Source organism: Ovis aries, chromosome 15 (genome assembly GCF_016772045.2).
Source record: "Ovis aries strain OAR_USU_Benz2616 breed Rambouillet chromosome 15, ARS-UI_Ramb_v3.0, whole genome shotgun sequence".
NCBI lineage: Eukaryota > Metazoa > Chordata > Mammalia > Artiodactyla > Bovidae > Ovis > Ovis aries.
In genome coordinates this window covers 27,680,604-27,694,381 of record NC_056068.1, presented here as the reverse complement: position 1 = coordinate 27,694,381, position 13,778 = coordinate 27,680,604, and the positions used below count along the sequence as shown (strand labels likewise).

Genomic DNA, 13,778 nt, shown 5'->3' with positions numbered 1-13,778 from the left:
TGTACCCCAAAGTTCAGAGCAGCACTATTTACAATAGCCAAGACATTGATGCAACCTAAGTGTCCTCTACTGACGGATGGATAAAGAAGATATGGTTTATATATACAAAGGATATTAGTCAGTCATAAAAGAGAATGAAATAATGTTATTTGCAGCAACATGGATGGACCTAGAGGTTATCATACTAAGTGAAGTAAGTCAGACAGAAAAATACCACTTATATGTGGAATCTAAAAAAATGATAAAAATGAACTTATTTACAAAACAGAAACAGACTCACAGAGACAGAAAACTTATGGTTATCAAAGGGGAAGGGGGAGGGGCTGATAAATTAGGAGCCTAAGATTAACAAGCACATACTACTTTATACAAAATAGATAAACAACAAGGTCCTATTATATAGCAAAGGGCACTGTATTCAATATCTTATCATCTATAATGGAAAAGAATCTGAAAAGAATATACATACATATATATGTAAAACTGAATCACTTTCCTGTACACCAGAAACTAACACATTATAAATCAACTATACTTCAATTAAAAAGCAGAGTCTCACAGACTTCACGAACGAGCTTATAGTTGTCTGGGGGGAAGGGATAGTTAGGGAGTTTGGGATGAACTGTACACACTGCTACATTTAAAACGGATAACCAACAAGAACCCACTGTATAGCACAGGGAATTCTGTGGTAGCCTGGATGGGAGGGGAGTTTGGGGAAGAATGGATATATGTAGATGTATGGCTGAGCCCCTTTGCTATTCACTTGAAACTATCGTAACATTGTTAATTGGCTATATCCTAATACAAAATAAAAAGTTAAAAAAAAAAAAAGAGAGAGTGTCTAATACAGATGTCCCAACTCTTCTACTTACTGCTTGAATGCCCCTTGATAAGTTAATCTTTCTAAGGCTCAGTTTCTTCATCTGAAAAATGAGTAGAATGTACGTCATAGGACTGATGGGAGAGTTCACTGAGGAAACAAAGAATTTAACAGGGTGCTTGGCACATGGGAAACATCCAACAAACTGCTCTACAACTGCAACTGCTCTACTCACAAAACATCACTATTATACGTCTTTCCAGTCTTTTAAAATAAATATTTGTGTGCATATATATATATGCATGTTGCTGTTGTTTAGTTGCTAAGTCATGCCTGACTCTTGCAACCGCACGGACTGTAGCCCGCCAGACTCTTCTGCCCCTGGGATTTCCCAGGCAAGAATACCTGAGCGGGTTGCCATCTACTTCTCCAGAGGATCCTCCCGATTCAGGGACAGAAGCCGTATCTCCTGCACCGGCAGGTGGATCCTTTACTGCTAAGCCACCAGCGAAGCTCATATACATAGACGTGTAACATATAAATCCATTACATACTTTTTTCAAACAAAATGTGATTTTATGTTACTTTTTCATTCTAAGATATTTTTCCATATCATTAAAATATTCTTCAAAAATGGGATTTTAAAATAACTATCCATTATACATATATCTCATTATTTATTTAGGTATTCTCTCAAGTTATTTTTAATTTCACAATTATAAGTATTATAATGAACATCTGTACATGTGTACTAACATAGGTTGATGATAAGAGTAATGTATTTAGATTTGAGAGGGAGTTTCTTATAGCAGTTAAGAGCATAGCTCACAGCTCAAACCCAGACCCTATTACTATCTATTCAACTTCTGGCAAGCTACTTAATCTTTCTGTGTCTTATTTTCCTTGAGTAAAATGGAGACAATGAAATCATCTACCTTCCACATAGGGCTATTATGCAGATTAAATGAGTTAATACATGTAAAACAGAACAGTTTCTGACATATAGTAAGAACTTAATAAATGTTAGTTATCATTTGGATGTTAGAACATCTTCTTTCAGAGAAACTAAAATATATGAATACATATTTTCCACCACAAGTGGAGAGAAGCAGATGCTAAGTGTCTTATAAAGTAACATAGAGACAGAACTAAAAATTAAGATCTTGAGTCCTCAGCCCAAATACTCTTTCAGAATATATTATACTCCAAACAAGGCAAAAGGAAACAAAACAAATACTGGTGGATAAGGTTAATATAGACCTTATCTTGGTTGTCCTGAATTTGAGGTAGGTTATGAAGTCCTTTTCTCTGAACTGAAGCTGTTGAGTTGGCCAAGAAGTTCATTCAAGTTTTTCCATACAATCGTACAGAAAAACCTAAACAAACTTTCCAGCCAATCCACTAATACAAACCAATACAGAATGTATGAATCAGACAAAAACAGAAAACAACTTTACCCTGAGATGTAATGCAAACTTGTTTATGAGACTTGAATCCTTACGTGATTTAACTCAGTATCTGCTAAGCAGCCTACAAAGTGCTGCTGCTGCTGCTGCTAAATAGCTCAGTCGTGTCCGACTCTGTGTGACCCCATAGACGGCAGCCCACCAGGCTCCCCCATTCCTGGGATTCTCCAGGCAAGAACACTGGAGTGGGTTGCCATTTCCTTCTCCAGCGCGTGAAAGTGAAGTCGCTCAGTCATGTCTGATTCTTAGCGACCCCATGGACTGCAGCCCACCAGGCTCCTCCGTCCATGGAATTTTCCAGGCAAGAGTACTAGAGTGGGGTGCCATTGTCTTCTCCGACAAAGTACTAGGAAAGCGAAAAGAAAGTGTGAGTTATGTCTGACTCTGAGACCCCATGAATTTCTGCTAAAAGCTGGGGATAGACGGATGCCTAGTTCCTGCCCTCAAGCAGTTCACAATTCAGTAATCATCCAAGTGAACAAAAGGAACAGGAAATTCTGGACAGATCAAATAGCATGTGCAAAGGCCAAAGAGAACGAGAGCACCAAGCTGAGGAAAGAGTCCAGGTAGCCAAGGAGTATATAAGTAGTCCAGGCTGGGATACAGATGGGAGTGTCACTGGCATAGAGATGGCAGTATGAGCCCTAAGTAAGGAAGAGTTAACCTGGAACAGCAGTTTGAAAAACACCGTCCGCAAAACCCTTTGAGGGCCTGGTCTATGAAGCAAAATTAATTTCATGACAACACTACATCTATTTGCTTTTTTCACTCTCATTCTTTTATGAGTCTACAGTGGAGTTTTCCTGATGCTACACAGCATGTAATGATATCATCACTCTAGTGGCTAGTGGAGTATACGTTTCTGTAGTCTAATGTTTTCTAGTATTTTCTAAGGTAGTAGGCTTAGGATATAATTCAAGTTTTTTTCCTCCTTAGTACTTCTGTTTGGGCTCTTATAATTATCTTCAGTTACACTTGCTGTAATCTCATTATTATCCAATAAATCATTACTGCAAAATTTCAAAGTTCTCCACACATCAGATAGAAACAAGTACTTTTTGTTATTTTGCTTTGCAATAATACTTTTTAAATTTGGGAGAAACTCTTAATTTTTCAGTTCAGTTCAGTTGCTCAGTTGTGTCCAACTCTTTGCAACCCCAAGGACTGCAGCACACCAGGCTTCCCTCTCCATCACCAGCTCCAGGAGCCTGCTCAAACTCATATCCAATGAGTCAGTGATGCCATCCAACCATCTCATCCTCTGTCATCCCCTTAACCTCCTCCCTTCAATCTTTCCCAGCATCAGGGTCTTTTCGAATGAGCCACTTCTTCGCATCAGATGGCCAAAGTATTGGAACTTCCGCTTCAGCATCCGTCCTCCCAATGAATATTCAGGACTGATTTCCTTTAGAATGGACTAGTTGGATCTCCTTGCAAGTCCACAGGACTCTCAAGAGTCTTCTCCAACACCACAGTTCAAAAGCATCAATTCTTCGGTGCTCTGCTTTCTTTATGGTCCAACTCTCACATTCATACGTGACTACTGGAAAAACCATAGCTTTGACTATACGGATCTTTATTGGCAAAGTAATGTCTCTGCTTTTTAATCCGCTGTCTAGGTTTGTCATAGCTTTTCTTCCAAGAAGCAAGCATCTTTTAATTTCATGGCTGCAGTCACCATCTGCAGTAATTTTGGAGCCCCCAAAACTAAAGTCTGTCACTGTTTCCATCGTTTCTCTATGTATTTACCATGAAGCAATGGGACCGGATGCCATGATCTTAGCTTTTTGATTGTTGAGTTTTAAGCCAGCTTTTTAACTCTCCTCTTTCACTTTCATCAAGAGGCTCTTTAGTTCCTCTTTGCTTTCTGCCATAAGTGAGTGAAAGTAGCTCAGTCGTGTCCGACTCCATGGAGTGTATAGTCCATGGAATTCTCCAGGCCAGAATACTAGAGTGGGTGGCCTTTACCTTTTCCAGGGGATCTTCCCAACCAAGGGATCGAACCTAGGTCTCCCACATTGCAGGTGCATTCTTTACCAGCTGAACCACAAGGGAAGCCCAAGAATTCTGGAGTGGGTAGCCTATCCCTTCTCCAGCAAATATCTTGACCCAGAAATTGAACCAGGGTCTCCTGCATTGCAGGCGGATTCTTTAGTGACTGAGCTGTCAGGAAAGCTCTTCTGTCATAAGGGTGGCAGAAATTTTTAAATTATACCTAATGTGTATTATTTTAGAATTTATTTTTCCTAAAATAAAAGAAAATTTATTTGTAATTTTTCATTTATTTTTAAGAATCATTGACTCTGGAATTCCCTGGCAATCCAGTGATTAGAACTCTGCACTTTGACTGCTGAGGACATAGCTTCAATCCCTGATTGGGGAACTAAGATTCTGCAAGCTGCCTCGTACAGCCAAAAAATTTAAAAAGAAAAAAAAAAAATCATGGACTCAAAACAGGGAGATTAGAAAACTTACTTTCTCAACCCACAGCTGCAATACATACATTTAAAGAGTGCTAAAATAGATGTAACTGGCCTAGAGTCTCTGACTCATGGAAAGGAAGAATCTACTCCAAAAAAAACTGGGCAAAATTATATATAAGAAACCACAGTATGATACGAGCCATTTTTCTTTCTCTTGACTTTATAGATGTTAATAATTTAGCTAACTGTATCTTAAGCAACAGAACATTTTCTAATTACATTATGCCAGTTAAGTTACAGTGACATTTTGAGATCAATCATTCAGAATTTAAAGTAGTTGAATATTTTAAATGCAGATGTGATGAATCTTTACAATTCTTAAAGATTGTTAACACCTTTCAATCTAGAAATGAAAAAGCCATTGAAATATCTTAGGGTAAGTGACTGAACTTCCTTAACTGGAGAAGCACAACTTGGTACAGCTGACATTGCTACATGCCTTCTGAATGAAGTCAGTAAAATAAATCATGGCAGTGCCCCTCTTTTAATGATATACTTTCAATTCACCAAATTAAAGATTCTGCTGCAAATCTAAAGACTTGATTACTATCTTATCTGCAGAACTAGAATTTTACTTTACAAACAGATGAATCCATAGACAAGATGAGACCTGCCATTTTGTTTATATTCAACTAACACTGGCACCAGTTAATCACTGACAGCGATGTCGTGTATGAATTCTTAGTAACAAACACAAGTGATGCTGACATAATCCAAGATGAATATAACTGTTTTGAATCTCATGGTTTATCTTAGAACAACTGTGCAGACACTTACTTTGCACTTACTAGTATGAAAATTACAGTGGATACAAACATTGGCACCATATACAAATGACGTAAGCGGCATCAAATTACACTACTAGTCACTGTATTCTTTGCTGCCACACATGCAGTTGGGGGATGGGCAGTTTTACTTCAGGATGCCTTGACAAAAGCCATCAAAAGTAATGATTTTATTAAATTTCAACCTTAAACACATATATTTTCAATATTCTGTTTATGAAATGCTACATGCCGAAATACTACACTTGTCTTGAGGAAAAGCACACGTGAGCCTGTTGGAGTTGAACCAGCCTCTTTTTTCATGTAAAATCATTTTTACTTCAAAGAACAGCTGACATGCTCTTGAAAATGAAAAACTCTTGTTATTCCAAAGGAAACAACTGACAGTGTTTGTTGCCAACAATAACATTTGAGCTTTCAGGCAAAATTTAAAATTTTTGGAAAGTCTACATGGGCCACTGGGAGCTTGAAGGCTTCCATTACTTATTCTGATGAGATCACAAGTGACATAAACAAATGTGATTCTTTAAATACTGTATAATAAAATGTATTATTACTTGGAAGAGCTGCATAACTTTGAACCAGTAGTTTCTAAACTATCAATGTACTTTTCACCAATTCAACTGCAGGACCCACCTGGAACCCCAGAGTTGGTATAAAGATTATTTTCAGCTGAAGACATTTAAGTTTCAACAGATGCAGGAAAAAGCCTCCTCAGAGCTTTCTCTAGCTAACAGCAGCAACTTCTGGGAAATAAGGCTGTCATAAATTCCTCTTCAAGGCAGATCTACTCCCAGAAGAAAGAATGCAAATAAAATCTACCCAAATCCCTTCTCCGGTGGAATTTCATGGCCCTGAAGGAGATGGAAAAACCATTCATACCTATATATATATTATCACAAATTTAGAACTACTGCTTGTTCTCCTGAAAACTCATTTATCTTTCCCCAAATCCAAACACTGTCCTTCCTCCCCACTTTTAAGAAGTCTTTTGTTTTTGAATAAGCCCCAGATTCTAATCATTCCTTTGAGCTAGTCATCACTGAGTTCTTCCACTGTATTCATGCTGCATGTATAAACTGGGTTTTTTCCTGCTGTTACTCTGTCTTTTGTCAGTTTAATTCACAGTCCTCAGAAACTGAACCTACTAGGGTAGAAAGAAAAGGTTTTCCTCCCGAAGTCAAAATAGTTAAAGATCCACTGAAAGTGCAAGTAAAGACAGTGAATTTTAATGTAACAGTACGAAATCACTGATGTGCTTTCAGATTCCACAATACAACGAAACTGTAAGAAACTATCAGCTGTTGAGCTGTGGAGCACTATCAAAGAAGAATAGCCACAATTATCTAAAAAGGCTATTGGGACTTTCCTGATGGTCCACTGGTTAAGACTCTGCACTCTGGTCCAGGTTTGATTCTGGTCGGGGAACTAGATCCAACATACCACAACTGAAAAAAAAAGATCCTGCATGCATCAACTAAAAAGAAAACTACCACATGCTGCAATGAAGATCCCATGTGCTATCTAGTGCAAACAAATAAATAAATAAAAATGAACATTTAAAAAACTATTACAATACCCCTTGCTTTTCCAACTGCACACCTGTGTATCACCAGACTTTCTTCCTATACTTTAACCAAAACAACATATTGCAATAGAGAAGTAGACAGGATTAAAGAGGCTTACAAAAATATAAACAATGTCATTCTAACTAAATTGATATTTGCTTTTTGGGTTAGGCATAGATTTCTTGGAACACAAAACACAGGAACCACAAAAGGAAAAAAAAAAAAGGTAACCTGGACTTCATCAAAATTTAAACTTTTGGAAATAAAAGGAATCCAAATTGGAAAGGAAAGAGGTAAAACTGTCACTGTTGGCTGATAACAAGACACTATACACAGAAAAGGCCTCCCTGGTGGCTCAGATGGTAAAGCATCTGCCTGCAATGCAGGAGACCTGGGTTCGATCCCTGGGTTGGGAAGACCCCCTGGAGAAGGAAATGGCAACCCACTCCAGTACCCTTGCCTGGAAAATCCCATGGACAGAGGAGCCTGGTAGGCTACAGCCCACGGGGTCACAAAGAGTCAGACATAATTGAGCGACTTCACTCACTCAGTCATACACAGAAAATCCTAATGACACCACCAAAAAACTACTAGAGCTCATCAATGAATTTGGTAAAGTTGCAGGATACAAAATTAATATATAGAAATCTGTTGTGTTTTTATACACTAACAAGGAACTATCAGAAAGAGAAATTAAGGAAACAATCCCATTATTACCATTAAATCAAAAAGCTAAAATACCTAGGAACAGGCCTACCTGCAGAGGTAAAAGACCTATACTCTGAAAATGATAAGACACTGATGAAAGAAACTGAAGACAACACAGATGGAAAGATATACCGTGTTCTTAGACTGGAAGAATCAGTATTGGTAAAAATGACCATGATATCCAAGGCAATTGATAGATTCAGTGTAATCTCTATCAAAATACCTAAAGGCATATTTCATAGAACTAGGACAAAAATTTTAAAATTTGTACTGAGACTCAAAAGACATCAAATAGCCAAAACAATCTTGAGAAAGGTTAGAGCTGGAGGAATCACTACCTGACCTCAGATTATACTGCAAAGCTACAGTAATTAAAATATTAAGGCACTGGCACAAAAACAGACACATAGATCAACAGGATAGAGAGCCCAGAAATAAACTCAGGCACCTATGGCCAATTAATCAAAAAAGAAGGCAAGAATATACAGTTCAGAAGATAGTCTCTTCAATAAGTGGTGCTGGGAAAACTGGAGAGCTACATGTAAAAGAATGAAATAAGAACTTTCTCTAACACCATATACACAAAAATCAACTCAAAATGGATTAGAGACCTAAAGGTAAGACTGGATACTATAAAACTCCTGGAGGAAAACATAGGCAGAACATTGTATGACATAAATCGTAGCAATATTTCTCTGGATCATCTACTAAGTAAAGGAAATGAAAGTAGAAATAAACAAATGGGACCTAATTAAATTTAAAAGCTTCTGCACAGCAAAGGAAAGCACCAACAAAATGAAAAGATAATCTACTGAATGAAGAAAATATCTGCAAATGATATAATTGATAAAGGATTAATATATCCAGCACACATAAACAGCTCATACAACTCAACATCAAAACAAACTGATTAAAAGATGGTCAAAAGAATAGACAATTTTCCTAAAAGAAAATGCATATGGCCAACAGGCACATAAAAAGATGTTCAACACTGTTAATCATAAGAGAAATGCAAATCAAAACCACAGTGAGATATTACTTTACACCTGTGAGAGTGGCTATCAGTGAAAAGAACACAGATAATGGGATGTAGAGGAAAGGGAACTCTCATACACTGTTGGTGGGAATGTAAATTAGTACAGCCACTGGGGAAAACAGTATAGAAATTTCTCAAAAACCTAAAAACACAAATATCATATGGTCTAACAATTCCACTTCTGTGTATATAACCAAAAAAAAAAAAAAAAACCCAAAACCAAAACAAAACCAGAAAACCCCACAAATTCAAAAAGATTTGTGCACCTCAGTGTTCAAGGCAGCATTATTTACAACTGCCAAGATATGGAAGCAGCCTGCGTCCCCTGACAGATGCATGGACAGAGAAGATGTGGTACATGTATGCAATGAATGCATTCAGCCATAAAGGAGAAAGAAACGCTGCCATTTGAAGCAGCGTGTATGGACCTGGAGGGCACTACGCTAAGTGAAGTCAGTCAGATAGAGACAAATACTGTACAATATGTGGAATCTAAAAAACACAACAAGCTAACGAATATAACAAAGTTAGAAGACTCACAGATACAGGGAACAAACTAGCGGTCACCAGTGCAGGGGTGGCAATACAAGGATGGGGAAGTGAGAGGTGTGACTACTGAGTGTAAGATAAGCTAGGAGGATGGATAAACAACGGAAGAAATATAGACAATATATTGTAGTAAGTGTAAATGAAGGAAAATTATATAAAAATAATTATTTTTTAAAATTAAACGTTTGCATTTCAAGATACTGTTACAAAATGCAAAGAAAGGCAAGTTATATACTGGGAGAAAATATCTGTGAAACACAGATAAAAGGACTTGTACTAAGAATTCTCAATAAGAAAACATGTCTTTTGGGGTTTTTTTTAGAAAACATGTTTTTAAATGGGTAAAATATTCAAACACTTCTCCAAAAAAGAACAACAAATGGCAGATATGGACATGAAAAGATGTTCACATAAATAGTCATTAGGAAAATACAAAATAAAACCACAACAAGATACTATTAAACACTTATCAGAATGGCTAAAACTAAAAAGACTGATAACACCAAGTACTGGTGAGGATATGGAGTAACCAAAACACTTATGCATTGCTGGTGGGCATGCAAAACAGTAAAGCAACTTTGGAAAACCATTTGCCAGTTTCTTATAAAGTCAAGCCAACACGTAGTCCAGCAATCCCACTCCTACCTATTTACTCAAGAGGAAACATGTTCACATAAAGACTTGCACTTGAGTATTCAGAGCAGCTTTTTCTTCATCTTTTTTTTGGCCACACTATATGGCATGCAGGATCTTAGTTCCCCAACCAGAGATCAAACGTGTGCCTCCTGCAGTGGAAGCATGGAGTCTTAATCACTGGGCCACCAGTTTTATTTATAATAGACAAAAAATGGATATAGCCTGAATGTCCAAATAAATAAATAAACTTAGTATGTAACCTCAGTAAATAAGTAAATACTATTCTTTAATAAAAAGGAATTAAACTACTGATACATGCAATAACACGAATAAATTACAAAAGCTTTTATCCTCAATAAGGGACAGAAAAGGCTGTATATTCTATGAGTCTATTTACACGAAGTTCTAGAAAAGGCAAACTACACTGAGAGAAAGCAGACCAGTGACTGCCAGTGCCTCAGGGTAGTGGGGGCAACTGATTCCCAAGAGATATGAAGGAACTTTCTGGAGTGATGGAAATGTTATACCATGACTGTGGTGGTAGTTATATGACAGTATACATTCTTCAAAATGCATCATTTAAAACTGGTGAATTTTACTGCACTGCATGGTATCTGCACTCAGCAGTTTATTCTTGCTGGGTGTTCAAAGCACAGTGCTAATACAAATTTAGTACCTGGCATCATTGTTTTTCTTGGCTTTGTGCATGTTAGGCTGGTATTTTTACTGACACAGTATCCCTGAAGTTTCTCATACTGTAAATTTGACATAATCTTCAATAGCAACTAATACTTCTCTTTCTCTAGGGTCTCTAAAATTCAGAATCAGGCAGATCCATCTCCTCTGACCCTAAACATGGTCCTAATGTACTTGTTTGAGAAAACTGGATTCCAAAGATTACTGCTGGGGAATTGTTTTTAAGACTTTTTTTTATGAGGACCATTTTAAAGTCTTAATTTGTTACAATATTGCTTCTGTTTATATTTTTTGCTTGTTTTGGCTGAGAGGTATGTGGGATCTTAGCTCACCAACCAGGGATCGAACTTGTACCTGCTGCAATGGAAAGTGAAGTCTTAACCACTGGACCATCAGGGAAGTCCCCAGTGGGGTATTTTTGAAGTATGTTCATATGTCATTGGAGATCAAAGAAATCCAGTTTAAAAAATTGTGGCAAGACTGCTTGACACGATAACTGTAGATTAAGCAGAATTCTTTCTCAAAGGACCACCTTGAAGATTATGATCCAAACACTGGAGGAACTAAGGTGACTGGCAGTGGATGGAATCAGAATATGTGAAATTTCTTTAAAACTTACTGACTTACATAATTTTGCCTATGTTACACATAAAGAAAACCCTTTACACTTTGTAGGAAAAAAAGGGTTAATTTTATATAAACTATACCTCCTTAAAACTGTATCTAAAACAAAAATTAACAGCCTCTACCCTCAAGGCCACTGTCCTAAATCTGCTGCACTTTCTTTATTCATCACCTCTGCCATCTCAGCCACCTCATTGTCACTACTCCTCTTCTCCCTCTAATAATCAACAAATCTCACCAATCCTACCTCAGAACACCCCTCCTTTCTCTTTTTCTTCCACTGAGATCAGGCCCTCATTTTATCTTTTCAAAACTCTGTCTTCCTGACATAAATTTATCTTCACTTTAGCACATCTAACTTAGTGAAGCCACAACTGTCCCTCTAAAAATTAAATCTGTAGAGCTTCCACTTCCAGTGAGGGTACTTGTTTTTTGTTGCTCAGTTGCTAAGTTGTATCCAAATTTTTGTGACCTCATGGACTGCAGCACGCCAGGCTTCCCTGCCCTTTACTATCTCCTGGAGTTTGCTCAAACTCATATCCACTGAGTTGGTGATGCCACTCAACCATCTCATCCTCTGTTGTCCCTTTTCTTCTTGCCCTCAATCTTTCCCAATATCAGGGTCTTCTCCAATGAGCTGGCTCTTCACATCAGGTGGCCCAAGTATTGTAACTTCAGCTTCAGTATCAGTCCTTCCAACCCAGTATTCAGGGTTGATTTCCTTTAGGATTGACTGTTGTGATCTCCTTGCTGTCCAAGGGACTTTCAAGAGTCTTCTCAAACACCACAGTTCAAAAGCATCAATTCTTCAGCCCTTAGCCTTCTTTATGGTCCAATTCCCACATCCATACACGACTACTGGAAAAACCACAGCTTTGACTAGACAGATCTTTTTCGGCAGTGATGTATCTGCTTTGTAATATGCTATCTAGGTTTGTCATAGCTTTTCTTCCAAATAGCAAGTTGTCTTTTAATTTCCTGGCTGTAGTTACTATCCGCAGTGATTTTGGAGCCCAAGAAAATAAAATCTGTCACAGTTTTTACTTTTTTCCCATCTATTTGCCATGAAGTGATGGGACCAGATGCCATGATCTTAGTTTTCTGAATGTTGAATTTTAAGCCAGCTTTTTCACTCTCCTCTTTCACCCTCATCAAGAGGCTCTTTAATTCCTCTTCACTTTCTGCCATTAGAGTGGTATTATCTGCATATCTGAGATTGTTGATACTTCTCCCAGCAATCTTGATTCCAGCTTGGGATTCATTCAGCCTGTCAGAGTTGCTCCTAATAGACCAATGATTTCTGCAGATAAAAAACTATAAGTTCTACACAAAATGTAAAAAAGCACTAAAGAGCAAACATAAACCAGAAGACCTGACAACTGGAAGTGAACATCATTATTGTCTTCTGTTTTTTATGGCTAATCATCATTCAGCTAAGGACAAACCACAGATAGCTCTGTGATGACAACTAAAACTGAGATATAAATTTTGAAGCCTTACTAGTTCAAGAACAAAAAGGATAAAACTGGGAGCTACCGTAACAGCTGGAAAGTGGAGGAGAAATCCCCAAAAGATAAAAGCCATGGACAGGGAAGCCCCAATTCTGCATAAAATTTGATTTAATCTCTGGATGATCCCTGAACCACCCATGCAGAGAGGAGACTCCAAGGAACTCATCTACAGATACATGAACTGAACAGAAACCACAGCTGCTGCCTACCAAGCAGGTATGTATGATGTTTAAGCCTAGAAAATAGCCTGATGAGATAAATTTTAAAAAAAATAAACAAACCACAAGATTTTATGGAAGAATACAATAGAATCGAGAGTTTCTGCAACATATTATTCACATATTCAGGATCCAACCCTCAATTATCAATATAAGAAAGGGGAACCATGATCCATACTCAAAAGTAGGGTCTGCACATTATGGTCTGTTAGATCAAACTCTGGCTGCTACCTGGTTTTGCAAATACAGTTTTATTGGAACACAGCCATACTCATTTTGTTTACATATTGTCTACAGCTGCTTTCATGCTTCAATAGCAGAGTTAAATCGTTGCAGACTGTGTGGTCTCCAAAACCTCAAATATTTACTATATGCTTGCCAATCCCTTCCCTCCACCCTGAGCTATTTATGACCAGTGATCTGCTTTCTCTCACTATAGTTTTGTCTGTTCTAGAACTTCATGTAAACAGAATCATACAGTGCATACCTTTTGTGTCTGGTTTCTCATTTAGAATAATACTTTGATTCTGACTCCCGGTCAAGAAAAATGAGCAATCAATGGAAAGGACTCCTAGGAGACCAAGATGCTAGAATTAGCTGGCAAAGTTTTAAAGCACTTATTTTAATTATGCAGAGAACATAAAGAAAAATATGCTCACAAGGAGTGAATACATA

General features: G+C 37.6%; 1 protein-coding gene and 1 non-coding gene across 7 annotated transcripts in view; one reads left to right on the top strand and one right to left on the bottom strand.

Annotated features, from left to right (window-relative positions):
• RNF214 (ring finger protein 214) overlaps window positions 1–13,778 on the bottom strand; it is a 54,319-nt gene that overhangs the window by 13,063 nt on the left and 27,478 nt on the right. The gene's annotated exons all lie outside the window — the stretch shown is intronic.
• On the top strand, window positions 10,654–10,791 carry LOC114118583 (small nucleolar RNA SNORA8). The gene has a single exon (XR_003591825.1). It is a non-coding gene; the product is annotated as a small nucleolar RNA SNORA8 (small nucleolar RNA).